A 27,656-nucleotide genomic window follows, 5' to 3' on the forward strand; every position below is an offset into this window, starting at 1 on the left:
AATTTATGATTACCTAACCTACTAGGGCTTTATCTTGGTGATATAGAAGGCAGAGATAGGAGAAGATGAAGACATTACTGGGAGTTGATTTTTACATTAATATAAGAAGGTAGCCAGAGTTGGAATATAATGACAGTAATTGCCTTGATAAAATTGTCGGTTCTCTGTCATTGGAAGCATTCCGAAGGAAGTCAAATGCACACCCATCAAGGGTCCCAGAAATTTGAGGGGATACCTGCGTTGAACAGCAACTGGTCAACAAGTGTCCTCTAATGCCTCTTCAAACTTATTAGAGTTAAATTGATTCTATTCTAACCTTCAATTTTATGGAAAAGGAAGAGGAGACCCAGAGAGTTTTAGGGACTTGCCCAACATTCCACAGCAAGGAAACAGCAGGACTAAAACCTTGAATCTTGGTGTCCTGAAATTTTACCCAGTGCTGTTTCCATTGCACTAAACTGACTTCTTCAATACCTCATACATTACCTATTATGCAGTTTTTAAAACAGCTGGTCCTCATTTCAAAGATAAAACCCTCCATGGTTTTACCTTGTTTTCTATGCAAAAGATCTGTGACATGAAGTATAGTCTAGTTCAATGCATTTGGTATCACCCTAATTCACATATTTTGACACCAGTCTCCCAATTCAGTAGTAGAATATGGTAGTGGGAAGGGATTAAAAACTCAGAAATAGCAAAAGCAGCGCATGATAATAGGCTCCATGATCACTATGTCATTTCTCTGAATAGTAGCCACAGATTCATCAATTTCATTCTCCCCTCTCCAGATGCCTGTTTTTAAAAAAACAAAACAAAACAAAAAAACATCCAAATGCAATTGCAAACCAAAAATCCAGAATCTACAGATCCTTCTGAGGGTGCACCATATCACAACTCAGTGGTTAGTGTATGAATATTGTGGCTTAGTTTTCAGTAGGCTAGCCTAGAAACTCAAAATAATATTTGGTTGTTATGCAAATATCTGGGAATAGTTTACTTCATCTTATGGGCATGTTACTCTTATAGCCTTGTTATGTGGGAGGAGCAGAGAAGGGGGTAATATTTTAATTTAATATTCAAACCATAAAGCTGATATCTTTCTTTTCTATCTCTCCCAAATTTACTTAAGGTTGTCCCTAAGAGTAGGGTCCTTATTTAAAACAAAATATTGATCAAGACTTTTTCATTCATTTTCAGTGGTGATTTGTGTGTTTGAAGACTCATTTTGAACTAGGTTCTTCAAACTCTTGATACTTAAAACTGTGGTTATTGTGGATCATGTTCTTAAGTTCTGGAAGAGCTGTTCACAAATTTGTCAACAATTTACTTCCAGTCGTTCAATGAGTTAACCTCCAAAAAAATGTTTATTTGGGGGTGTAAGTTCCAAGTAGCTTAAAGATAGAGTCTTAAACAATTAAACAGGAAATCAAAAGTACAAAATGCAAGAGAGGTCAAGAAACACTGGATTCATCACTCAATGTATGTCATTGAATTTCTTATCAATGAGAATTGCTAATATTAAAAAAAAATCCTAACATACCACAATGACACAACAAACATGCTAAACATGTATTCAACATCTACCAAGTCCAAATGCTTTCCTATCAATTCCATATTCCCAACTTGAGATCAATAGAGTACTTTTTTTTACATTATCTGCTTCCTCCTTGATGTTAATCCTTTCTTACCCCTAAAACAGAAACTGTCTTTGATCCATGTCTGCCTTGATAAAATTTATTAAGCACTAATTTCTGTTTGTTCTCTGCTTAAAGTGCATCATAACTTGAAGAGATTGGACTTCATTTTTTATTGCTTTGGTTAAAATGTAACATTCCTGTTATCTCTTTAGGGGTGTGGCCCACACCCTTCCTGCCTCCAGGCTCTGTACATTCAGCATCACATCTACTAATACTTCTATCATGGCTACAAATGAAGCTGTGAGAAACTTGTCTGATTTCATAGGCAGAAAGTTATTTTTTTTAAAGACATGAAGTGAAGTTAGGACATTTATTTCCAAGAAAGACATGAATAAGAATTATGGGCTATTTGGGTTTTGGGGGGAGGGGAGAAGGAAAGGATAACTAGTATTATGCTCCAGTTAGTGAAGGAACAGGATGTTCTTTCTTTCCCTGGGGACAGCTAAAGGAAATGAGAACTAAGTTTAATGTTCTCTTGTTTTAAGTTGGTGCCTTGAATTTACGTGCTGTTGTCACTGTGCCATCGACTAGAAAGACCTAGACTTTGTATTTAGGTCTGTTAGCTTGATAATCGCTGACATTTTATAGCACTTAATGTTTTACAAAACAGTTTCTTCATAATAATGTGAGGTAAGTAGTGAAAGCATTCTTGTCCTTCTACAGATGAGGAAACTGAGTCAGAGATATGCTATAGCACTCCCAAATCACATGATTAGTACATGTCAAATCTAGGATTGTGACCCAGATCTTCTGATTTGGAATCCAGTGTTCTTTCCATTCATTTATTCAGCTATCACGTATTAAGCATGTAATATGTATAAGATACCATCCTAGGCACTGGAAATACAAAAACAAAATTTAAAACAGTCGCTATCCTTATGAGCACTGTACTTTTACTGCATAAAAAAGAAAACAAAAATGCTTATGTCAACGATAGCAAACAATAGCAGTAGGAGAGCTTAGTATGGATGAATGAATGAATATAGTTATTAAGCATTTGCTTCGCACTAGGTGCTGAAGATACAAATAGAAAAGTAAGAGTTTCTACTCTCAAGGAACTCACATTCTAATATGGAAAGCAGCACAAATAGAAAGTTTCAGCTACATGTCAGATGGAATGGTCCCATAGTTCTTAGGGTTGATACTCTGAAAATGCAACATATTGAAGTTTCTTTTAAGATTTTTTTTTCAGATCAGTAAGACCTGGAATTTCCCTAAGCAAAACAATGAATTAGGTAACTTTTATCTTTAAAGAATGAATGAGTAGAAATGAATAGAAAAAAATATCTCCCCACCTGATGTCTGGTGCTAGAAATGCCTCTATACCAAGAGAGGAAGTCTTTCATTCCATAATTACGGGTAAAGTTCTACAATCTGTATAACATTTTGGGACAATATTGCAATGAATGAAATTTATGTTAAGATGTAAATATCTGATAAGTCTTTGTAATAGGTTTTGAAGGAGGGAGAGAAGAGAGGACATAGCCCTGTGAACAGGGGTATAGGAGAATGCATGCATGAATGGATGAATACACATTTATTAAGTGCTTATTGTGAAGCAAACACTATAATAAGTTCTCAGGACACAAACAGAAAAAGTGAGGCAGTTCTTGCTTTCAAGGAGCTCTCACTAATGAGGGTTATGAGTTAAGCTTCAAGGCTTAATGGAGTAAATGTGAGTTAAGCTCCAAGACTAATACAGATGGTAAGGCCCAGGGTTCCTTAGGGTACATAGGCATGTCAAATGATATTGCATCAGGTTCTGGAGGGTATAGTGACAGGGCTGAAAGCAAAGACCAGAGAATCTTTGGATTCAGTATCGGGATAGCTGGTAAAGCCAGCTAAAACAAAAAATAAATAAATGAAAATGAGAAAGCAAAGGAGAAAAAACCCAACCATAGAAAGTCACTATGGGAATAGAGAAGATCTGGGTTCATATTCAGAGGAAGATAATGGAGCTAAAAAAAGTCACTCTCTTTTGAATGAGAAATGTCAAATGCTCCCAAGCAAAAAAAGAGTTCTTGGAAGAACTTAAAAAGAACTTTGAAAATCAAATAAGAGAAATCAAGAAAAAAATTAGAAAAAAAATTACAGCAATTCAAGAAATCAAGAAAATTATGAAAAGGCAACCAAATAGAAATAGAGAATCAAAAACTTAAGGAAGAAAATATTTCCTTGAAAACTAGAATTGGGCAAGGGAAGCTAATGACATTCTGAGACAAGAAAAAAAATAATCTTGATACAATATTACAAGAAATTATCAAGGAAAATTGCCCTGAAGTTCTTGAACAAGAAGGCAAAGTAGAAATAGGAAAAAATCCAACTGATCACCACCTGAAAGAGATCCCAGGAGGAAAACTTATAGTAATATCATAGTCAAGTTTCAAAGCTCCCAGGATAAGGTGAAAATATTGGAAGCAACAAGAAAAAGAAATTAAGTATCATGGAGCTACAATAAGGATTACACAAGACTAAGCAGCTAGTATATTGAAGGATCATAGGTCTTGGAATACTAAATCCATAGAGCAAAAGAGCTGAGGTTATAATCAAGAGTAACTTACCCAAAAAAGTTAAGTATAATCCTGAATGGCAAATAAAAGGACATTTGAGGAACACAAAGACTTTCAAGTTTTTGTGACAAAACCCCCAGAACTTAAAGGACATATAGCAACCCAGAGAAATATAAGGTAAACATTAAAAATCAATTATAAGGAACTCAATAAGGTCAAATTGTTTACTTTGTATTTGTTAAAATATTAATGATTGTGATTGTCATCATTATTTGGGTAGTTTGAAAGAAAGGCATGGGCTGAGTTGAGTATGATGGAGTGTGTTTAAAAAAACAAAACATGTAAGGAGAGATAAAAAGGAGTAATTATCATAATTAATGCAGAAAAATTGGTACAGAAGAAGTTAGTAGAAGGGAGGACAGGTAATGCTAGAACCTTATTCTCATTACAAATAGGTTAAAGATGGAACAACATATATATTTAGAAGGTCATAAAACTCCTCTACATTCAGAAAGAAATAAGAGGGCAAGGGGATGGGGGGGGGGGGGGGAGAAGAGGATAAGGGAGAGAATCAGAGGGGTAGGTAGGTTACAGAATAGGACAGCAAGGTAGCAAATAGAAATAAAGCAGAGCATTGAGGAAGGACAGGGCAAATAGGGTGAAAAGGATAATGAGGAAAAATAGGAAGGAGGAAAATATGTAACAAGTAATTGTGCCTTAGAATGTGATTTTGGGATGAATTTACCCAGAAAATGAAAATGGATAGCAGATTAAAATGTTCAGTTCAACAATATGTTATTTTCAGGAAACATTATAAAATGAGAGATACACACAAAGATAAAATAAAGGGCAGGAGTAGAATTTAGCATGTAAAAATAGCAAGGAGAGTAATCCTGATCTCAAAGTTAAGGTTAAGATAGATTTAATCAAAAGTGAAAAATATAGGAACTACACTCAGGCAGCAATATTATTCAATATTGCTTTGGACCATTTAAAATGCCTAGACAGAATAAAATACCTTAGCATATCCCTGCAAAACAGACACAGGAATTATATGAGCACAAACATAAAACACTCTTTAAACAAATAAATTTAGATCTAAATATCTGAAGTAATATTTATTATTCATGGGTAGGTAAAGTCAATATAATTTTTAAAATGACAATTTTACCTACCTAATCTATTTGTTCAATGTCATGTCAATTAAATTGCTAAAAATTATTTGAACGAGTTACAAAAAAATAACAAATCTATTTTGAAGAACAAAAGGTCAATAACTTCAAAGAAACCAGGGGAAAAAGATGTAAAGGAAGTAGTTTCAAAAGTATCAGACTTTAAACTATATTACAAGATAAGAGCATTGTTGAAGGCCCTGGGAAGAATAATTTTGATTATTTTAAATTAAAATTTCCTTGTATAAGTAAAACCTACGCAGACAAGTACAAAAGAAATGTAGAAAATTGGTGGGGGGAGAGGGACTTTCATAGACAAGTCTCTCAGATAGGATATGACTGGGTTGGAATATTGTGGTGGTGTATGATGAGCTGGTTAATTTAGAAAAACATAGAAAGACTTAGACTTATGAAGGAAGAAGCTATCCACCTTCAGAAAAACAGAGAGCAGGAGGAAATAAGCATAGTAAGGTCCTACATATATGTGTATGAGAGTATATGTGTATGTTTATAGACATCTATGTATATCTGTGTGTGTGTGTATATATATACATATATCTGAATATATATGTATATATACATATACATACATACATATCTATATCTATCTAGGTAAATAGATAGATATAGATGTAGATATATATCCATGCTTAATTATAGCCTTCTTTAGAGTGGGGCAAGGCGGAAAAAATTAAAAGTGCATAACAGAGAACAAAAACCCAACAAGGAATCAAAGAAAAGCTGGGCAGCTTTGAAAATAATGTGTAGTATTTATTATATAGGTTTTCTTGAAATGGAATTTGTTGCTTTATATTGGATCCTCTTTTATGGTCTGCTATGTACATGGCAATATTTTTTTCTCATTTTGTATTTAAATTTAAAATAAAAATTTTTTTTAAAAACTCAAAACCTATTTAGGGACTTTGTTATTTTCAGTCATTTTCAATTGTGTCTGACTCTTCAAGACCCCATTTGGGGTTTTCTTTTTTTTTTGGGCATTTTCCCAACCAGTTACTTGACTTTGGGGTCCTTTGTCAAGAATAGGGTATACTCTGGGAATCTGTAAGATCTCAGTTCCTTCTAGGTGGCACAATGAAGCACTTACACTGGTCTGGGAGCAGGTAGAGATTTTTGTGCCCAGAATCTTAGCAGTTTTCTCTCCACAGCCACCTGGCCTCCAGTTCAGCCAAGCCAGCACTGGGGGGCTGAGATTCAGTTAAGCTGTGGGGGCAGGGCTACCATTCAGTGTGAGATAAAGATCAGCTTCCTCAGGGCCTCTACACAAGGCTGAGGTAAGAATGGGCTACTCAGTGCCCCCAGGGGTTTTACGATCCAATGATGGAACTGCTGCCTGCCTGATGTGGCCTCCTTGGCCACTGCCTGAGGCCAGAGCTATGGGAAGGCCCTTCTCCCTTCCCAGCCAGCTGAAAAAACCCCATCACTGACCTTTGGCTGCTGCTGTGACTGGGGATTCCATGACTGGAGATTTCACCCCTGAAGTGTCCTCCTCCCAGAGCCAAGTCCACTGGGTGGCCAAGGCTGGGCTGGGCTCTGCTCAGCATCCAGTGCAACAGATGTTTCCCATGGGCCTTTCAGGTCACCCTGGGCTGGAAATCTCCTCTACTCTGTTGTTCTCCACTTCTGCTGCTCCAGAATTTGTTGAGAGTCCCTCTCTACAGGTATTTTATGGGCTGTGTGGAGAGAGCCTGCATATGTGTATCTTTCTACTCCTCCATCTTGGCTCCCTTCCATTTGGGGTTTTCTTAACAAAAATACTAGGATGGTTTGCCATTTCCTTCTCCAGTTCATTTTATTAGTTATTTACATCTTATCATAAACTTCATTCATAGTGATACTGCCCCAAAAGTTACACAAATTGTAAAACTTTATCTCTAATTGTGGAATGGCAACATCTACACACACACTCACACACACACACCTTGCTGGAGGCATTTTTTGGCACTAGATATCAGGTAGGGGAGATGTTATTTTTCTAGTACTTCTAAAGGGTGGCTACCTATTCCTAGGTCTCAAGTTAGCCTTGTGGAAAACACCATTGGTGAACTTCTAAAAGAATTTATTCTTGTACTCCAAAGACAGTTGCAATAGTATTCACCAGGAGAAGTCTCAGGATGCTTTCCTAATTTAGTTGTGGAAATTAAAGATACAATATCCTACTTAACTGTGACCATTTCAAAATGCAGTAAAATATAATTTCCTAAGGAAACAATTTCCAGTATCTTAGGGATACTAGTATGGCTTTAAGTAATTAGAAAAAAAAACCCTGGTACTATTAGCTAATGTTCCCTTACATGTACCACTCTAGCTAAACCAGAATCCTAGAATCATAGATGTTGAAGGTATTACCTCATAAAAATCTGAAACATGAAATTCCCCTGTAAGAGCATCCTGACATATAGATCTGGAAGGGACCTCAGAGACCATTTAATCCAACCCCCTCCTTCTCAGATGAGGTATCTGAGGAAAAGGGAGGCTAACTGATTTGCCCAAGACAGACACTGCCCTTCAAGGTGACCAGTGACTTTTTTTGTAGGGTAATTCTTTACTAATGTTTAATTTATTTTCTGTCTCCTGAATATATTTTTTGCTTTCCAAGCTCTAGGTCTTTGCTGATCCCATTTCCCTGGCCTGGCCTAGCCTATTCTCCTCCTATTCAAATCTTACCCATTCTTTAAGTCCCAGTTCAACTTCCACCTCCTCCAAAAAGCCTTCCAAGGCTATGCCAACCCAAAGAAATAAATCTGTCCTTGGGACTTTCCTCTGCCCCTCCCCCCAGCCCAGTATTGTTTTTTACATGTCATTTGATACTAACATATCATTTTGAGCTGTAGTTCTTTCCCCACATGCACAGTGTGTCTTATCTCTCTAGTTAATCTACAAGCACTTTGTGAGCTGGTATTATGTCTTTGCATCCCCCATAAACCTAGTATGAGACTTTATACATAGCAGGTATGCATAAATATTTATGGGCACTGATAATGATAATTCTGGATTATTTTGAAAGACATTGACTTACCATATGCTGTAGCACAGGATATATAAATTGTCCTGGAGTGTAAGTTAACCTGAATCTAAATCTATAAAAATTCCAGTTTTTGATTTTTAATTTACCCTTATTACAATGATGTTTTTAGAAGTTTTGGGAAGGGAATGCCCCAGACTTGTTAACCTCTTTTTTGAGGATCTGTGATTTCATTTCTCTAGGGAACTCTATCAAAGCAGATAGGCAACTGTTCTTCAATTTACAGCCTTGAGAGGTTAAGGAACTTGCTTTTCGTCAGTATGTGAAAAAGAAGTGATTTGAACCCAGGTAGTACTGCCTTAGAAACTATTAGTCCAAACTGACTCTCATTAACTTACTAACAGCTGCTTAAACAGAAAACTGGGGAAATCTCTACAAGCTATTGGCAACAGCTGCTGAAAAGTAGTAAGGTACCATATCTTAGCAGCCAGTAGAACCAGCTTGTGTGAAGACTCCCATTTGCGGAATGATTCTGTTCACCATAAAAAGATTGATTTATATGCCACAATACATACAATCAGTGATGTATAAGATAGGCATCTAGGGATAAACCCTTAGGTCATCTTTTTCTATTAATAAGACCTTGAAGAGTTGAATAAGAGGAATGTACTTTTTTCTTTTTTTATGAACAGGAAAAATCATGTTTGGACTTCCTCTCACAAAATGAAAATTAAGCCACACACCTCACATCCCTGGATTCCCTGGAGTCCAACACCCATAAAATTGTTGCTCTGGGGGCTAAAATTCTTTTGAAGTTGCTGTGCACAGAACCATCTGACTAGGGTACTTAATAAGCACCGCCAAGTGATGCTAACTACCACTGTATTATTAACACAAGCAGGAGAAATTCCAGTGGATTTCCATTCTTATCACTGCATGGGCCAAAGATGTAGGTGCAATGGTATTACCAGGTTCATATCTGAGGGTCATCCCTTGAAGAAACATTACCTTCAAACACTTGCAAATTGTGCATTTGATATACAAGTGTTCAGGAATTTCTAATATCATACTTTTGAGAGAAATTTACTATTTCTCCTTGGGAAAACATTATTTGCAACATGTCATTTACATGTTTCTTTTAGAGAGAGAGATTTAAAAGGCAATACAGAGTGAGAATGGCTAAAGGTAAATGCCTTTATTAAAAAAAAAAAAAGAGGAACCCAATGGTGATGTTTTAAAAGGGTAACAGAAATTTAGCAAACCTGATTGCTTCAACAGTTATGTAAAGCACTCTCAAACATTTGGCTGAGGTAATTCTTTTAAAAAAAACCATATAGGTCACATAGTGCTAATAAAATATGTTGATGAATCTTGGAGTAGTGCCCTGATTATCTCTCCATGGGGAATGAAGAACTCATTAACATGAGCTCCATGTCACTCTCCCCTGCCCTGTTCCTGGAGCATTCTCCAGACTGGCTTGGTATAAAAGAGGGGAAGGAAAATTTATGTAGTTGGCCAAGTTTCTAATGAATAGCTCATCTAACCATGAAGATTAGCTTTACGTGATATGAAAAGACTTCTATCCTTTGGAATCTGAGACTCCAAGAAATAAAATGAGTTGCTCAAGGTCATACAATTAGAAAGTAGCAGATTTAGGAATTAACCTTAAATTCTCTGATTGCAAATCCAAGGCACTTTTCACCATGTCCTAGTCCTCCCCCCCAAATTCTATCCCTTCCCCCATCGTACCCCCAGGAAATACATCCTGGTTAGAGGTGGGAGGATAGAGGTAAAGAAACTTCTTAGAGAAAAAAACTTGTTTCCTAATGTACAATATGTGTATGCTATCTAAGTGCATATAAATGTCTTTCAGGAAGCAAGGATAGATAGGATTGATCCCACCTTTTTGAAGAGTAGAAATGGCTAAATAGGCAGCTAGGTGGTATAGTGGATAGAGTTCTGGGCCTGGAATCAGGAAGATTCTTCTTCCTAAGTTCAGATCAGGCCTGAGATACCTACTAGCTGTGTGACCCTGGGCAAGTCACCTCACTCTGTTTGCCTTGGTTTTGTTGTCTTTAGAAATGAGTTGGTGAAGGAAATGGCAAACCATTACAGTATCTCTGCCAAGAGTGGGGTCACAAAGAGTTGGACATAAATAAAAAATGACTGAACAACAACGACTGAATAAGTTGTAGTATGTGAATGTAGTGAAGTCTCATTGTGCTGTAAGATTTCAAAAAGACATGGAAAGATTCATATGAACTAATACCAAGTAGAGTTGGCAGAAATGGAATAATTTATGCTATAGCAGTGATATAAAAATGAACAATTTTGAGGACATTTATAAAATGATGAAGAATGAAATAAGCAAAACCCATGACATAAATATCTTTGTACACAACTACTGAGAGAATTTCTCTTGCCTGACTATATTTGTTATAAGAAATTTAATTTTTTCTTTTCCTTTTATTCTAATGGGTCAGGGATGAGAGGAAATGAAAATAAGATTTTTCTTTTTTTTAAATAGAGAGGTATAGAGGATGCTACAAATACAGAATGTCATACACTTTCTGATGAGTTCACTGTATTATTAGCTTTTCTTGACTGTTTTACTTTGTTACAAGAGACCTCTCACAAAGGAAGGGAAATCTATAAATTAATGAAATGTAAAAACAAAACACATCAATAAAATTTCTTTTAAAAAATAGGAAGAGGGTCACGCTGCCACAGCCATCATGCTAATTGGCAGGCTAGATGTAGATCAGGTCTTTACTTATTTTTAGTTTTTTTACTATCCACTGAACATGTTTTATGCTTTCTAAACTCCAAGTTTGAGGATGAGCAATCTTTTTTCCCCTCACATACCTCTAAGAAGGGTATTAAGATTAGATTGTATCTATCTGCTACCCCTCAAATATCTTTAGTCTAAGGATACAAAAGCTGTTTCACTGACAGCACTCAAGGGGGAGAGTATATATTTATATATTCCCCAAACCTTAAACCAAGTGCACTCTGAAGCCCATAGTTTCGACAACAATAGGTCCCTGAGCAAGCTCCACTTAATGGCTGGCTTAGAGTGATTATCAATAGTAACAGTTTCTGTTTCCCTCCCATTTTGATTTAGTTATTTTTTCTTTTGCTCATTAAAAGGACCATTCCCTGACCACTTCTTAAAGAGGTCTGTCCATGCTATGGGCATTACCTTCCCTAATTGAGTAGGTGAAAAGGCCTAGCCTAAAGGGGCCAAGGTCTCCCATTGCATCCTAGGCCATCTTTAGTCATCCTGAAGAATATCAGGCCATTGGACCCATATAGCTCTAGAGGAGAAGTGAGGCTGGTGACCTTGCACAGCCCTCCCTCACTCAAAACAAAGTGCAAGTCATGTCATCATTTCTCTTCGGCAAGGTCTTCATCATGGTCTTCTTCGGCAAGGAAGGATGAACACAACAACAACAACACAATATCCCCACCTATATCTGTGCAGAACATAATGGGCTTCCCCAGACCTGGGTGTGGTCTGAACAAAATTGAGGAGAAAGTTAATTCAACCTCATTATCAGCAATGTCCTTCAAGGACTGAGTCTTGAAATGAGGACTTTAGAAAAAAAGGGGGAAGTCTGGATCTCCCCAAATCATTAGTTATTAATATAGTTTCTCTCAATTTCCTACAGATTTTGGATAAAAGCATTTTCATTCGTTCATTCAAGAACACATTCAAGAAATACTTATTAAGTATCTACCATATGCAAATGGAGAATACAAAGCTATATTAGATAGTCACTGTCTATATCATATGAAACTCATTTGTTTATCTTTTTATCCAAAAGATTCATATATTTGCCATATATTTCTTTATATCACATACACATCATATATATCATATAGGAAGTGAGTTAGAAAGAACACAGTGTGGACTGAAGATAAATAGAAACATATAAAAGGAACTAAGAAATTAATTTCATTTGCTTCTCTCCCTACGTGAGGAACTTAACATTAAAATGATAAACTGTCCTGCCAGATACGGATCATATCCTGTTTAACATAAAGTACAGTCCACATTTTAAGCTAAGTTCTCTTGAAATTAGAGACTAGTGGTTGGAAACTAATTGGAAACTAACTGAACAATGTCAGTTTCCTCATCAGGTACACAACTTAAGCAGAATCATAACCTAAGGAAAAAGCTTCATACCTAATCCAAAGCTTCTAACTTTCCAAGAGGCAGCTACAAAAGCCAAAATTAAGCCTCTTCCATGTTTGCCCTTAAATGGCTCCCAAATTAACTTTTTCTCTTAGCACGCATATCTGAATATCTAAACTAAAAAAAAATATTAGCACCATGAGGACTTACTGAAACCAAATGACTAGATAAAGAGTTTAGGGTCTTCAAATTAAAGTTCAAGATGGTGAAGTTCTGGTTAATTAGTATATCTAAACCAAGTGTCAGGAAAATTGCCCATGGCACTACATTTTTTTAAAGTAAACAGCTGTCACATTTCAGTTTTTAAAAAAATTTTCTCCTTCATATAAAACCTTTCCTCCTACCCCCCCAACTTGGATAAATCATCAAAACAAACTAATTTAGTTTACGCATTTTTTCCCCAATGTTTGTCTTTTTTCCCCAAATGTGCAGTGAATGATTGAATGTAAATTTAAGTTTTTGCTACATCTCTAAAGATACTTCAATTATTAATGATTCAATATTATAGCTATCTATGTTAGAGTAGTATTCTTATTTAAAGAGGTGGACTCTGATTTAAGAAAGTTTTATATAACAAAATACCAAACTCTAAAGTACTTAAATAAGGGTGGTGATTATATGCTTAAGAAAATGATTCCATATTTAATTGAAGGATTAACCTGTAAATGGTGACTTCCCCCCTGGTACCCATAAAACAAGACTGAAACTTCATGTGTGTATGTGTATGCATGTGTTTGGACAAATTGAGTAGAGGAGATAGGGGGTTGGGCAATGGAGACCACCAACAGCTTTGAGCTAGATGTACCTACATAAAATAACTAATACAGATCATTTAGAATCATAATGTAAGGGAATTCCCTATCAAACTGATGAGCTTACCAAATTATTTTGATTCTCCATGCCTTATCTCCTATTAGAGGATATAAAACCTTTGATTCTCCATACCTCCTCCCTGTACAGGGAATTTGTTGTTTTTGAGCTGTGTCTGACACTTTGTGACCCCATAGACCATAGTACACCAAATCCTTTTATCCTCTACTTTTATATATCCCAAAGTCAGTCTAAGCTCATAGGCATTGTTTCCATGACACTCTCTATCCATCTCCTCCTCTTTTGCCCCCTTTCTCTTTTAACTTCAATCTTTCCCAACACTGAGGTCTTTTACAATGAGTCTTGTCTACTCATTATGTGGCCAAAGTTTAAGCTTTACCATTTGGCCTTTCAGTGAATAGCCTGAATTAATTTCTTTAAGTATTAACTAATTTTATCTTCTTGCTGTCCAAGGGACTTTCAAAAGTCTTCTCTAGGACCACAATATGAAAGTGTTGATTCTGTGCACTCAGCTTCCTTATAGTTCAACTCTAATAGCCAAACACTGCTACTGGAAAAATAAAAGATTTGACTATTTGGACCTTTGTTGGCAAGGTGATGTCTCTGTTTTTTAGTACGCTGTCCAGATTTGCCATAGCTTTCCTTCCAAGGAGCAAGTATCTTAATTTCATGGCTGCAGTCACTGAAGTGATCTTTGAGCCTAAGAATAGAAAATCTGATACTACTTCTATTTCTTCTCCCTGTATTTGCCAGGAACCATCAAGAGGCTTCTATAATTCTTCACTTTCTGCCATTAGAGTGGAATCATTTACATATCTGAGATTGTTGATATTTCTCCTGGCAACCTTAATTCTAGCTTTTGATTCATCCATCCTGGCATTATGCATGAGGTACTTTGCATATAAGTTAAATAAGGTGACAACACGCAGCCTTGTCATACTCCTTTTCTAATCTTAAACCAATCAGTTGTTTTATATTCAGTTCTAACTGTTGTTTCTTGGCCTGCATACAGTTTCCTCAAGAGACAAATAAGATGATTTAGTACTCTCATTTCTTTAAGAACTTGCCACATTTTGTTGTGATCCCCATAGTCAAAAGATTTTAGTGTAGTCAATGAAGCAGAAGTAGATGTTTTTCTGAAACTGCTTTGTTTTTTCTGTAACCCAGTAAATGTTGGCAATTTGGTCTCTAGTTCATCTGCCTCTTCAAAAACTAGCCTGCTCATCTTACCAGATCAAGAATGACCATTCTTGACTCACATATTGCTAAAGCCTAGCTTGCAGAATCTTAAGCATTACCTTGCTGGCATGTGACATTAGTGCAATTGTTCAATAATTTGAATATTCTTTGGCATTGCCCTTTAAGAATAGGATGTAAAATGATCTTTTCCAATTCAGTGGCCACTGTTGAATTTTCCAAATATGTTGACATACTGAGTGCAACACTTTAACATCATCTTTTAGGATTTTAAATAACTCAGCTGGGATTCTGTCACTTTCACTAGGCTTGTTATTAGCAATGATTCCTAAGACCCACTTGACTTCATTCTTCAGGATGTATGGCTCTAGATAAGTAATCACACTATCATGGTTATCATTGATGTTAAGATCTTTCTTGTATAGTTTTTCTGTATATTTTTATCACCCCCTTCTTAATGTCTTCTATTTCTGTTAAATTCCTACCATTTTTGTCTTTTTGTAGAGGGTACAGACATGTCTATTAGCACCTTGTTAGGAGGACAAAAGAAAATTCCTAATTTGGTCTCAGTGGTTAAGGCTATCCCTGCAGAGAAAAATTGGTTGGTTTGGAGTTGTCCCTTGGAGCTTTCTAGGGGAACAGATTTAGTGACTGAGGCTGTCTCCAAGTAGATCCTGAGACAACAGATTCTGTTGGAAGGAGTCATCTTTCGTGCTGACCTATAAAAAGTGAGCTTAAGGATGTGTTCAGTTCCTTTTTGGTTTCTTTCCCAATTTTGCTTTTGTAAGTAGAAGATCCTGTGAGAACAGCAAAACTAAGAGTAAACCTAGTTCCTTCTCCAACCAGGAGCCTCAATGATTGCCTCAGAGCAGAAGCCCATGGAAACAGAATTCCTGAGTAGTCTTTCCTGACTTAAGAGATGGTATCAGCTTTGGGAATGTTGGAATATCATGGACTTACATGTACTTGCCCATATGGAGCTAAAGTGGAGGCCATAGACAATGTTATTTTTGAAACCATGTCTCCGAGTTAGAGAATTTTCTCCGTAGCATACTCCTGTAATTTAGCCTTCTAGCTAACGAAGGAAATTCCTTGGACAATAACAGCCTTGAGTCAAGAAAAAATGACAAGTAAAAGAGTTCAAAGAGCTGCCTTCTAGAGAGGGCTCAGGAGTTCTTTAATAATATACTTCTTGAAAAGATAAAAGGATCACCCTGTTGAGTGGACCTTGCAGGTGGAGACCAATAAGGGACAAAAGACCTGGATTTTCCTTCCCCTTACTGCCTTGAGTTACTTGGGCAGTACAGGTCTGATGAGAAGGGCCCAACAGCTCCAAAGTATATTTACCTTGGTGGGAGTCCAGACTAAGAGGTATGACTGATTAGCACCATAAGGAACAAAGGGTTTCACCAGAATTTCAATATACTGCTTTATCATCAATCTCAAGTTTGGTGTCTTTCTAAGACAGGTCCAAATCATGGGGTAGTATTGAATCAGAAGGATTTTACAGTACTGGTGAAAAAGAAGACCTATCAAAGAGGGTTGAGGGTTGTATTGTTTGTTTGCCAGCTATTGTGAGTCTTCTTTGTGTTTCCTACATTTATTTATGGGCTCTGGTGAGTTCTATGCACCTTCTGCATTTTCTGTGGGGTAAAATAAAGGTTTTCTTGTAGTTAATATACATTTTTTCATTGGATGCTTCTGTGAGAATTTAGGATGCTACTAACCACATTTATGTAAATTAACACATAAACTATATTTGGAAATTTTCCCAGAAAAAAAGTCATCGTCAGATCAAATGAACCAAAGTGATGTTTAATATTTTTAGTGCAGCTCCTAGGATCAAATCCAGTCAATTTTAGTCCTGAGCTTGGATAGTCATAGGTTATTCTGAGAAGACAGATTTTTGGATCTGGAACAGAAGGTAATCTATTACAACCTCCTCTTTTTATAGATGAGGAACTTGAAGATTCATAAAGATAAAAATGACTTATCCAAGGTCACGTAGCTCATAAACACAATATATCAAGAGTAGAAGCAGATTCAGAACCTGAAGTTTAGCATTTTAATTTTCAACGCTCTATTTTTATCTTGTACCCATTCTTCTTCACTTACCACCTGAAAGTAATATTAGAAGTTAAATGAGAAACCTGTCTTAGAGGAATGTTAAGGACAAAATTTAAAATACAACATACTGACTCTTAAGGCCATTCTGGAAAAAAAGTACACACCACTGTTGCATATATCATCAAGTATACATTAACAGCTGAAATATAGCATCACCTTCCTTTAAAGCAAATTAATACAGCTATGAGATCTTATTTTGCTTTATTTAATTTTGAATATATTTAGAATTGCTACAAAATATAATCCAGCAGCAGCAGTTTTTACCTAATTTCATTCTATACTGATATTACGTATCTCCTTCCATTATTAATTCTATACATCATTTTATACTATGTGGTTGTAACAACACTGAGCAGAAATTGAAATCTGCCAATCACATTTCCTACTATTGTCATTTACTCAGCGTCTCACATAAGCTTACAGTGTGTGTTGAGAGGACTTTTATCCATTGCTACCAAATACATGAATGGGAGTTTTACAATGCACTTAATCTTACATAGGTTCATTTTATGCCCACATCATTATAGAGTAATGAGAGGAAATTAAACATTGGCCGCAAACACAGAGCAGTCGAAGTTCAAGTGTCTCTATTCTCACCCTGCCCCTTCAGTGCTTGAAATTAGCAAGGCTCTTAGAAACTGTTTCCAGTGTTTCATTGAGTCATGCTAAATCTTAGCCTAAATCACTGTTTAATTTTAACCTTGACCTCCTACAGCTGTATTACTTTTCTCAGTCCAAAAAAATCTCCACATCCACCCTTTCCACATCTTATGAAGCAACATTACAGGGAAAAAAATAGTCATAGCTTTAAGACAGAACTCTCCTTTCCGCCAGTGAGCTCCAATGGTAATCGTGGAGCCTGGGCTAAGTAGCACACTTTACTACAGGCAGCATTGGAGGAGTTGCTGCTGCTGCTGCTGCGACTAGCGCTGGAGCTGCAGTGTTCCTGTGCAGCACTGCAGAATCCACACCTAAAGAAGGAAAGACATACATACACACACGAACATACACAGGGAACCTTACAACCTCCTGCGGAGGTTAGGTAAGCAGATCTTTCATTCCTTTCTCTTGTAATTGTGCGAAGGGGGATGTTAATGGGAAGGACTGCTCAACAGACATGTTTAAAATGGGTTATGCCAATCAGTCTTCCTTTGGGGGCTTATAGATTTGTCTAATAAACGTACCCTGCATTTTGAAGATTAGTGCATCGCAGCTGCACTAGGGGCACTTTTATGTTGGTCTTTTTTTTTTTAAAGGCTGACCCTGTGGCAAGCAAAGCTTTTCGTTTTTTCCTTTTTAAATACAAGAACATTTCAAGCCCCTCCCAGTATTTCTCTCTTCTAACCACTGCGGATCTAAAATGAAATGTGCATGTTCCGAATCTTGGTATTTTAGAACAGACAGCACTCCTCATTTTAAGGGCATTTAAAATAATAATGGTGGTATGGTGTATATATACAGTGTGCTTTAAGCAGATGGAAAATTATGGCAGTTCAACTCCTGAAGCCCTAGTCCGGGGGAGTCAGAAAACGAGAAGGCTAAATAAATCACTTCTTGTGTCAAGACAAGCTTTATTTTCCGCACTTCTAATGTTGGAAAGAAGAGGGTACTACGTCTTCATTAGCACATTTTAGAGGGAGGAGATGAAGTTGATGAGGGGGATGGTGAGAGATGTACGGGGAGAGGGACGAGAGGCAGAACTGTCAGCTTTCCGAGGGATCGCAGGGAGACGGGGAATGAAGTTTGCCCAGGGTTCGTTCGCTGGAGGTGACCCAGGGGGAACCAGAACCGCCAGAAGGGAGCTGGGGAGGGGCGTGCCTCTTGTGGGGCGTGGGAGACATGTGCTAGTGAGGGACGTGCGAGTCTGGGGGTGTGCTAGACTGCCAGGGCTGGGTGGCCGTGTCACGTGCACAGCCACACCCCTGGCATCGCTGGATGGGACCCCTGCGAGGGTACAAAGTTTGGCTCAGCCGAGGGGTGCTCTGAAAGGTGGCCCTGCCTCAGCTCCCTTCCTTACGGGGGTGCGGGGAGCTCTTGTAACTTGTCCGGGAGGGGAAAAGAGGGGCCCTGCGTGGCGGGCGCTCCGCACCGGGCAGAGAAACGCAGAGGCTTGAGAACGGGGAGGGAGGCCGTCCGCCCGAAGCCCCTGGCCTCAGGTCCCAGGGGAGGACCGCAGTGACTGCCTCCGCTGCCGGAGTGCACGCGCCTGGCCAGAGCCTGGGAGCCATGCCCGCTCCCGCCGGCCGGGCGGCAGCGCCGGGGGCAGCCGGCGGGGCCCGGGCCCGGAGGGGAGGGCCCTCGGTGCCCCTGTACCCCGCATGCAGATGGCCCCCCGCGGTGGCCCTACCAGCGGAGACGTGACGGCGGAGCATGCATCCCAGCCTTCAGGCCAGGAGGGGGCGCCCAGGGCTGCCGCGGCCTCCTCGGCCAGGCCCCGCCCCCAAACAGGCCGCCTCGGCCCCACGGACTAGCGGGCGGACGCGCGCCCGACCAACGGGGAGGGGAAAGGAAGAGGAGGAGGGGGCTCCGCCGAGGCACATCCCCCCACCCGGAGCCTAGACGCAGGGAGGGGGCGGGGCCTGCCAGGCCGAGGGGGGGCGGGGCCAGGCCGAGGGGGCGGGCGAACCGAGCGGCGGAGGCCGGTCCCGCCAGAGTGAGCTGTCCGTAACGGTCGCTTAGGACGGGGGGTGAGAGGAGAGGAAGGGAGGCCTTTAAAAAAACAAACCCGCGTAAGAAGAAGGAGGAGGAAGAGGAGGAGGAGGAGGGAGGCGGCGGCGCCCCAGGTGTCTCCGCTTCCTGCTGGAGAGGCATCCGCGCCCGGCGCGCGCACTCGCTCCCCGGCCCCTCCCCTCCCCGCTCTCCCCTCCCCGGGGGAGGGGCGGTGGCGGCGGCGGAGGATCCGGCGGCTGCAGCTTCGGCAGCCCGGGGCCGAGGAGCCGAGGCGCGGGGAGGGAAGCACAAAGCCGGCTGCGCGCCCCGAGGTAACGCGGAGGGGAGCGCTGGCGGGGGAGGTGCCCTAGCCCCTCTTCCCGCGCCGCGGTTGGCTGGGGTGGGAGAGTGGCGGGGAAAGGGGGGAGGGGGAAATCCCTGCCAGGGGGTCGGGCCGAAAGCGAGAGGAGGGGGCGGTGCGGACGGGGCCGAGCGCCGCGGAGCTGGCTTCCTATTGGTTGCCCCCTTACGGCCTCAGGTAAGTCGCCCCCTCCCCACAGGGGGCGAAGGGGGAGAGAAAGAGTTGGCGGGGTCCGGCGCGAGCCCCGCAGCACCTGAGCTGGGCTGGGTGGAGGCCCGGGGGGGGTGGGGCTGCGTGTGCCTGCAGGGGAGGGGACCCCCCGCTGGCTCGTGCGTACTTGTGGGGCCTCCCACGGTGGGCTTCGGGGACGAATACTTGTTCCTCCTCCCCCAGGGTGGGGGGGCTCCCCGGGCCTGGAGAGGACTCGAACCCCTCTAGTCCGTGCGGGAGGGAGGCGAGGCTTTAGGGGAGTGGATCCATTGCAGGCAAAAGGTGCTTTTCGGCAAGAAAATGAAGCCGTGTCGGGGTGCGGGGAGAACGTGGGGAGCCTTCCCCCTTTTAACTGGCAGCCCAGGCGCCCAAAGTTAGGCTGCGCTTTCTGCCCAGCATGGCTAGAAGAGGGCAGCGCAGATCTGGGTTGTCTTGGACGTTCAGGTTTCTAATCCAGAGCAAGGGTCTGGGCAACTAGGGCAAGGGGGGCCCCTCTAATTAAAATGCCTGGAATGACCTCAGGTGAGCTCCGTCCGTGCGGAGATTTGACTGCAAATAGGTCACCTTTGAAATGTGTATAAATAAAATGACTGACTTGAGTCGCATTGCTGAAGCTCTTCTGGGGTTGGAATGGAAAGGGTGTGAGGGAACGCTGCCCACCTGTGTACCTGCCTGCAGGGTCCATGCCGGTGGGTGCAGTGGTTATGCTCTGTGATCATTTAAAATTAATATTACAAAATAGCTGCATTTATTGAGATAGTCTTTAATGTTAGGCGGAGATTTCCCTCGTTCCATTGCAAACTCGATTTCACTGGAGCCAACTTCTTGGGTAGCGTTCTGATTTAGCGGAAGAATAAATCTTTTTGAAATACTTTGCTCAATCCCGACTATTCTCTTGAAGATGAGATGATGGCCTGGGAACCAGTCTCACTTTATTCTTATTTCGGATTCAGTTTACTTTTATAGTTCTAATAGAAATGTTTGCCTCAAAATCTTGAACTGATAGAAAATTCACTTTTTCTTGTTAAAGCAAGTGAATGTTTGTTTAATCGTGTGTAGTAGGGAAGGGATAGCCAGACAGATAGGTTAATTTAAAAAAAAATTGTTTTTCAACTTTCTGAAGATTTCATTGTTAACTTCTAAACAAAGCATGGTATAGAATTGAATACGCGGGACTGTGGAGCTGGACAAACCTGAGTTTGCGTCTTCTCTAACATTTCTAGTCTTGTGACTAAGAGCAATTCAATCAGTTTTTTTTTTTCATCTGTAAAAGAGGATAGTTTCACCTATATTACTTACCTCACTGCTGTTGTGAGGATAAAATGAGACAATGTACTTAAATCATTTTTCAAATATTAAAACAAATATTAAAATGTGTCAGTTACTAAGTACTGGGGCTCGCATGATGGCTAGTTTTTAATATTTTTTAAGTGTGTTTTGAATGGAAGAGGAATCTCTTATTTCATCTGTGTACATACTCCCTCCAAAGGTCAGATTGGCTGCTCAACTAACTCTGAATCTTAGTTGCTTGAGGCATTGATAGGTTAAGTAACTTTCCCTGGGGGCATTAGAACTTGAACCCAGACCTTCCTTACTCTAACTCTGGCCGATATATTTTACTGTACATTGTTATCTAATGTACTCAGTTATCTAACGCTGTTAGATAATTTGTTGTTGGGCTTTTTTCTTGTTAGATAATTTGTTTAAAAGAAACCAAAATAACCAGCTTTAAAAGGTGCTTTTTTATTGTGTTCTTAAATATAAATTAGGAATATATGACCTAGGAAAATGTAATATGTGTAAGATAAGTGTTTCCTTGTCCTAAAAGAATTTTTATAGCATGTAGACTTAAACAGAAATGATTGACTCGCTAAAGAAAATGGAAAAAGTGTAGGTTTTCTAACTCATTGCTAATTTTAACCACTTGTTCCTACAGTATTTAGCTCAGAAGAGTATGAGGTGTGGGAGAGTGCCAGTAGACACTGGATTGAATTATCAAATATTTAATCAAAACCATAGTGCCATTTGACACACTAATAGACTATGACATGCATCCAGCAATGTCCCTGACTAAACTAAAGCTCTGTAACAAATGGTGACCACCCAGCTTTTGTGTTCTGCTGACCGTGGTAAGGCTCATATCTGGTGTAAATGGTTTCATGAGTCAAAAAGCCAAATAAGACTGAATAGAAAAGTGGAATATGGATTCAGAATGTAGCCAGGCTTCTGTTTTTAAAGCTATTTGTTAACCTGCCATTTTTTTCTTACATTAAGAGGACTACCACACTCTGAACACTCCCCAGGGGCAATGCAAAATAGTGTAAGCAAAAGAAAAGTCCTTAGATCCCACTGAAATGACTTGAAGCAATATAGAATGGGTGTGGAATTCTGGGTAACCATAGTATCATCCTATCAGTGATAGCTTGTCTTTTTAAGGAAAGGTGTCATGCTTACCTGGGAGATAAAGAGACTCTGTCACCACTATTGATAGGCCAAAGAGAGTACTAAAAAGCCCAGGAAAGCCTTTCTATGATATGCAAAAGACTCCTGGTCTTCTACCCAGAGGACCTGTTGGAGTGTTAGAGGTTGTCTAATCCAACCCTCACTCAAAGTAGGAATTTCCTGTACAGCATATAAATGATTTCTATGGTCAGGTATTATTTGCCTTTTTAAACACACTACTCAGGTGGAAGATTAAAGCTAAATCTCTCACAATGATTTATGTATCTGCATTAAGTGAATTCACTTTTGATTTTGGAAAATGATGTTTAGATAAGAGACAGTCTGTGTGTAGATAGAATGATGGAAGGGTTTAGTCTTTTTTTTTTTTGGCACTTCCTGCACTATTCACTTTATTTTGTTTTCCCAACAAAATTTATAATTATTTTCCCAACAATTAAAGGAAAAGTGAGGTTTAGGGGAACTTACTCAACAGCCACTCTCCTGAAGCAAAGAGATGACAATTGATGATTGCCAGGTATGGTGGTTTTCAAGCTCAGTATAGATTATAAAAGGTATGAAAGACCAGAGTGAGAAAGAAGAAGATGGTATTAGTATTTGTGGGGATGGAGGGTATCCTGTCATTGTGTTGGCTAGGGTTTAGTCTTGAGCATATTAAACGTTTTAATGATAATAATAAAAGCCACTGCTATTAGTTAGTCTAATAATATGCCACACCCATACCCAGTGGGCACTGTGCCCTCTAGAATCAAGTACTTTTGTAGGCAATCAGGGTTAAGTGACTTGCCCATGGCCACATATCTAGTAAGTGTCTAAAGCCTGATTTGAGCTCAGATCATGCAGATTTCAGGGCCCATGCTCTATCCACTGTACCATCTAGTTGCCTCTAGAATCAAGCTTTTTCGAAGCATATGCTGATTCCATGTTGTTACTTTGTTTTTTCATTGATTCAGTGTGTAAAAGTTGTAGTTGCTAATGCCCTGTTAGCAAAAGATTGCATTTTCTTAAAACTTTTTTATACAACACTACCTGCCTCCTAATTTCTCCTTTCTTTATATTTTAACACAAAACCAAAACAATGTACTTTATTATTGCTTGTGTCCTAAACCATTTAAATTCTTTGGAATAACTAGTGATGATGTAGATTTCAATGTGTTGCTGTCTCAACAGGATAATTGGCATGTAGAACAAATTAATTATAAACGAAATTAAATATAGTTGGACATTTTATCGTAAACTTAATCGTCAACAAAATAAACATAAAATAATGAGTGAAATCTTGCACAAGCCTCTTAGCATCTAACATAGGACAACCAAGTGAATTAACAAATGAGCCTCAGAATGTATCCGCGTCCAAGTCTGGCTGAAATTCAGCTGCCTCTGGCTTGGTTTTCATTTTTGGAAAAATTTAGAATGAATGGAAGAGGAATCTCTTATTTCATCTGTGTACATACTCCCTCCAAAGGTCAGATTGGCTGCATCTCTTGTTAGCATCTTTTCATACATATTTTATGCTCAAATAATTTTATCATACCAGTATTAGTCACAGTTGAACATACAGGATGTTTCAAATTTTTTTCTATTACGGATAGAATAGTTATGCTGTGAATATTTTTGTGGAGGTAGGTAACTTTTCTCCTTCTATAGTATTTATCATTCTTAAATCCTATCGGAATGGAGCAGTGAATAAAGTGGCAGTCAAAAAGATCTGGACTTAAATACCACCCCTCCCACTTGCAGTGTGACCCTGAGCAAGTCATTCAATCTCATATTGCTGTAATTAAATAACTCTTTATCTTATAAAAAGTTGTAGACTGGTTTTGATATGCAACCAATTTAAGGAGTTCCCATACCAGGAGTTCCCTTGGATTCCCCAATTTGATCAAAATGTTTGATCAAGTTTGTGATCCTTATTTCCATAATGTTACATTGTTTTCCAAAATAATGGAACCAGTCTTCAGTCCTGCCTGTAATGTATTCAAGTGCCTGTTTCCTTACACAGTTGTTGACATTGGGTTACATCATTTTTGTTTCTTGTGCCAGTCTGTTTGTTAGTATATATGAAATTAAGTGTAGTTTTCAGGTTAATATGACACATTTGAGTGGACAATTTAGTACAATTAAATATCTTCATTGTTATTCAGGCAAAGAACTCTTGGTTAAAGTAGGAATCCAGAGAAGACATAATATCCACAGCTTGTGCTCATCATATCGCATACATACGAAATTAGTAACTGCAGACTCCAATGTGAGAGTGATACTTTTCTGTTGTATGTCTCAATCTATAATATCCACAAGAATTATAACTGTTGAAAATTCAAACTGAATGTCCTAAGGTATTATATCTTCATGGGCTTATAGAATACTGGAGATGGAAAGAGTCTTAGAGGCCAGCTTTTCCAGCCCTGTTATTTTAGGAAGGAGGAAATTGAGTTCTAGAGGATAAGAACACACGGCTGGTGGTAATTACTCAGGAGTTGAACTCAGATTCTCTGATGCCCAATTCAGCACACCTTCCTTCGCACTGTTTTGCCTATTAATCCAATGTATCCTTGTTTTGAAGTTCATGCTATGGTATGTATAGGGTGAGACTCATAAAGTCCTTTGGATACTTCCAGTTAAATTATTTTGGTCAGAATTCAAGATAGCCCCAATTCTGTATTATAGCAGTGATCCTTGTATATTACTGTGGATTTTGGATTAAGAATGGGTAGAAGTTGTAGTAGCTCAGTTACTTCATTTATGTTTCATAGTATTAGCAAATTATCTTAAATGATACTTAGAAATTGTTCCCTTGAAATTCATTGTCTTTACAAAGAGTGAACATTTATTGTGTGCCAAACCTTATGTTAAAGAACTGCATGTGATCCAATACTGTATAAAACAATCTCTGCCCTTGAGCTTACTTACATTCTAGTTAAGAGATTTACAACCATGTCAAGTGTACAATCAATGTGACAGAATTGGAAGAACAGAATATTATTTAATGTTAAATGAGGAAGAGCTTTTAGGATAAAAAAAAAAAATTTAAAAAAAATCTTAAGACTCAACCTCTCAAAATTTAGTGGGTCTTCAGCCAATAGCAGCGACCTGAAGCCTTTCTATATTGTTAGGACCCTCCAGATTTTGTACTCTTCGATGTAGTCTGGGTTCATCACCACAAAGTTGACCACCAGGTAATGAATTTTTTTTCTGGTATAGAAACTCATGAAGAGACCATTCATTTACTGAGGCATAGAGTAGGATTGTAAGCTTCATTGCTGAAAAGAGTATATCCACTCTAATGAAACAGTGAATCCTTCAAGTATGGCAGAAGAGGAAGACTGGCATTTAAATGTAAAAAGATCTCTAGGAAGTAAGTTCACTTAATACTTATAAGAAATGAGGTTGTAAAGAAAATGAGATGAATGCCAAAGGTAAAAATTTCACTTGAGATTTGATGGAACTCAAAGCTTTTATTTGAGTGGTTAATAAAGTGCTGTTCAGTTACACCCAATCTTGTAAACTGTCCTTAATAGATTCTCCTAATGACTAAGCTATTCTTCCTTTGTAAGTCAACAAATATTTAAGTGCCTACTATGTGCCAGACACTGTAAATTTGGAAATTTAAAAAATCTACGTTAATTTTTGAACTCTAGGTAGAGTCAGAAATAGAGGTAGATTCCAGTTATTGGAATGATGAGCTGTGGGGCAAGGAAAAAGAGATACTAAGTTTTAGTTTTATGAATGTACATATTTTTAAATGTCAGATTTATTTTCTCTGGCATGTGTTTATTTTGTGATAAGTAAAATCATGTGGTATAGTGAAGATTTGTAGTAGACAGTAACACAGGGAACAGTTTTCAGGCCTTGCCAAATGTTCAGGTACTCAGATGCAACTATGGTAGCTTTATTGTATTGATTTTTTTTAAAAAAGCACTCTAGATTTGGAATCTGAAGACTTGGGTTTGGAATGGGATAGGTCTACCAATTACTTAGCAATCACAGACATGGAGAGTGACATTACCTCGGGATTTCATTTCTCATCTTTAAAATGAGGATCGGTAATACAAGTATTTTTATCTGACAGGGCTGTTGTGAGAAGTGTTTTATAAACCTTCAAGCACTATAGAAATGAGTTGCATATAAATATGATATGATTATTGCTTTCAAACAGAAACTTATCAAAAAATATCCCTGAGGCCTGAAGCAGATGAATTTAATTTCCAAAATTGTCTAACAAGTAGGAAGTAGTAAGAAGTACCCAGTTGAACACTTACAGGTTTTTTTTTAAGTTTAAACTTAGTGTGAAGATGACTTTGTCTACTTTCTAAATATGCTAGAACAACTTTTGTATGACATTTACACAGTCATACTACATATAGGCATCTGAATTGAGTCCTAATATGAGTTAAATTGAACTACACTAAATTTAGGGTTATTCATTAAATTCATTTTCTGTAAGTGGGAATTGTATGCCAGTAAGGGATATTGTTCAAGGATATTATTGTTCCTGATGTTGGTTGCCCAGCTAAGGGAGCTGGAATTTCAACAATGTTGAAAGAGTAAGTTTGTAAAACTGCTGGTGTTTTCAGTAGCTTGGGGACATGGTGTGCACCCTTAAATCTCTATGCAGTGTTTCTATGAAGTTCCTTGATAATGGGCCATACTTACAAAGGCATAATGAAAACATTTATTTTTCCCATTTGCTATGCTATTATTGTCATATTCTCTTCTTTTGATCTTCTAAAATGCCTGAAACCTACAGAAAGAGATGGGATTTATGCAGTACTCTGATCAAAAATGTTCTTAAGCAGCTAAGGAAGTATATGTTAGGATCAAGCTCTTCCAAGACTCTCTTTAAAGAGCGTATTACTTTTAATCCTATGTAAGTCAGAGCTAGCAACTGTTAAGTTGCAATGCTTCTTTTGACCTCAATTGTCATGTTAATGCATAGAGAAAGAACATTCAATAAAATTAGTGTTTTTAATATCAGAGGAAGTATGTGTGCACTGGGGTTGATAGGGAGAGACAAAAGAGGAATCTTGGCTTAGAAGGAAAAGTCATTTAGCAAATGGTGCTTATGTTAAAATATTATTTGGCTTTTCTTTCCCTTATGGTTTGTGTTTTTTAGCAGGCCATCTTTTTAGGGCCAAGTTGTCTTTAAGAAGCCTTGAAGACATAAAACAGTGATATTTAAGTAGTCTGTATTTGATTGCTTGAAGTTATATTGGATGACAGGGCATAGGGTAGCTATGAAAATCAAGCAGGGATGATGGAGA

At 38.8% G+C, this 27,656-nt stretch overlaps 1 protein-coding gene across 20 annotated transcripts in view; it reads left to right on the forward strand.

Moving 5' to 3' along the window:
- The first annotated feature begins 17,550 nt into the window (after positions 1-17,550).
- The window catches only part of ADD3 (adducin 3), a 168,236-nt gene continuing 158,130 nt past the window's right edge, over positions 17,551-27,656 (forward strand). For 6 of the 20 annotated variants that reach the window (XM_072621945.1, XM_072621880.1, XM_072622023.1 and 3 more), the window contains exon 1: positions 17,552-17,757. The gene's annotated coding sequence lies outside the window, so the exon portion shown is untranslated. Of the gene's footprint in view, positions 17,758-18,388; positions 18,468-19,459; positions 19,697-19,823; positions 19,903-27,656 lie in introns of those variants that run through there. The other 14 variants (XM_072621937.1, XM_072621999.1, XM_072622031.1 and 11 more) reach the window with 9 other exon arrangements.

Source organism: Notamacropus eugenii, chromosome 1 (genome assembly GCF_028372415.1).
Source record: "Notamacropus eugenii isolate mMacEug1 chromosome 1, mMacEug1.pri_v2, whole genome shotgun sequence".
NCBI classification, from domain to species: domain Eukaryota; kingdom Metazoa; phylum Chordata; class Mammalia; order Diprotodontia; family Macropodidae; genus Notamacropus; species Notamacropus eugenii.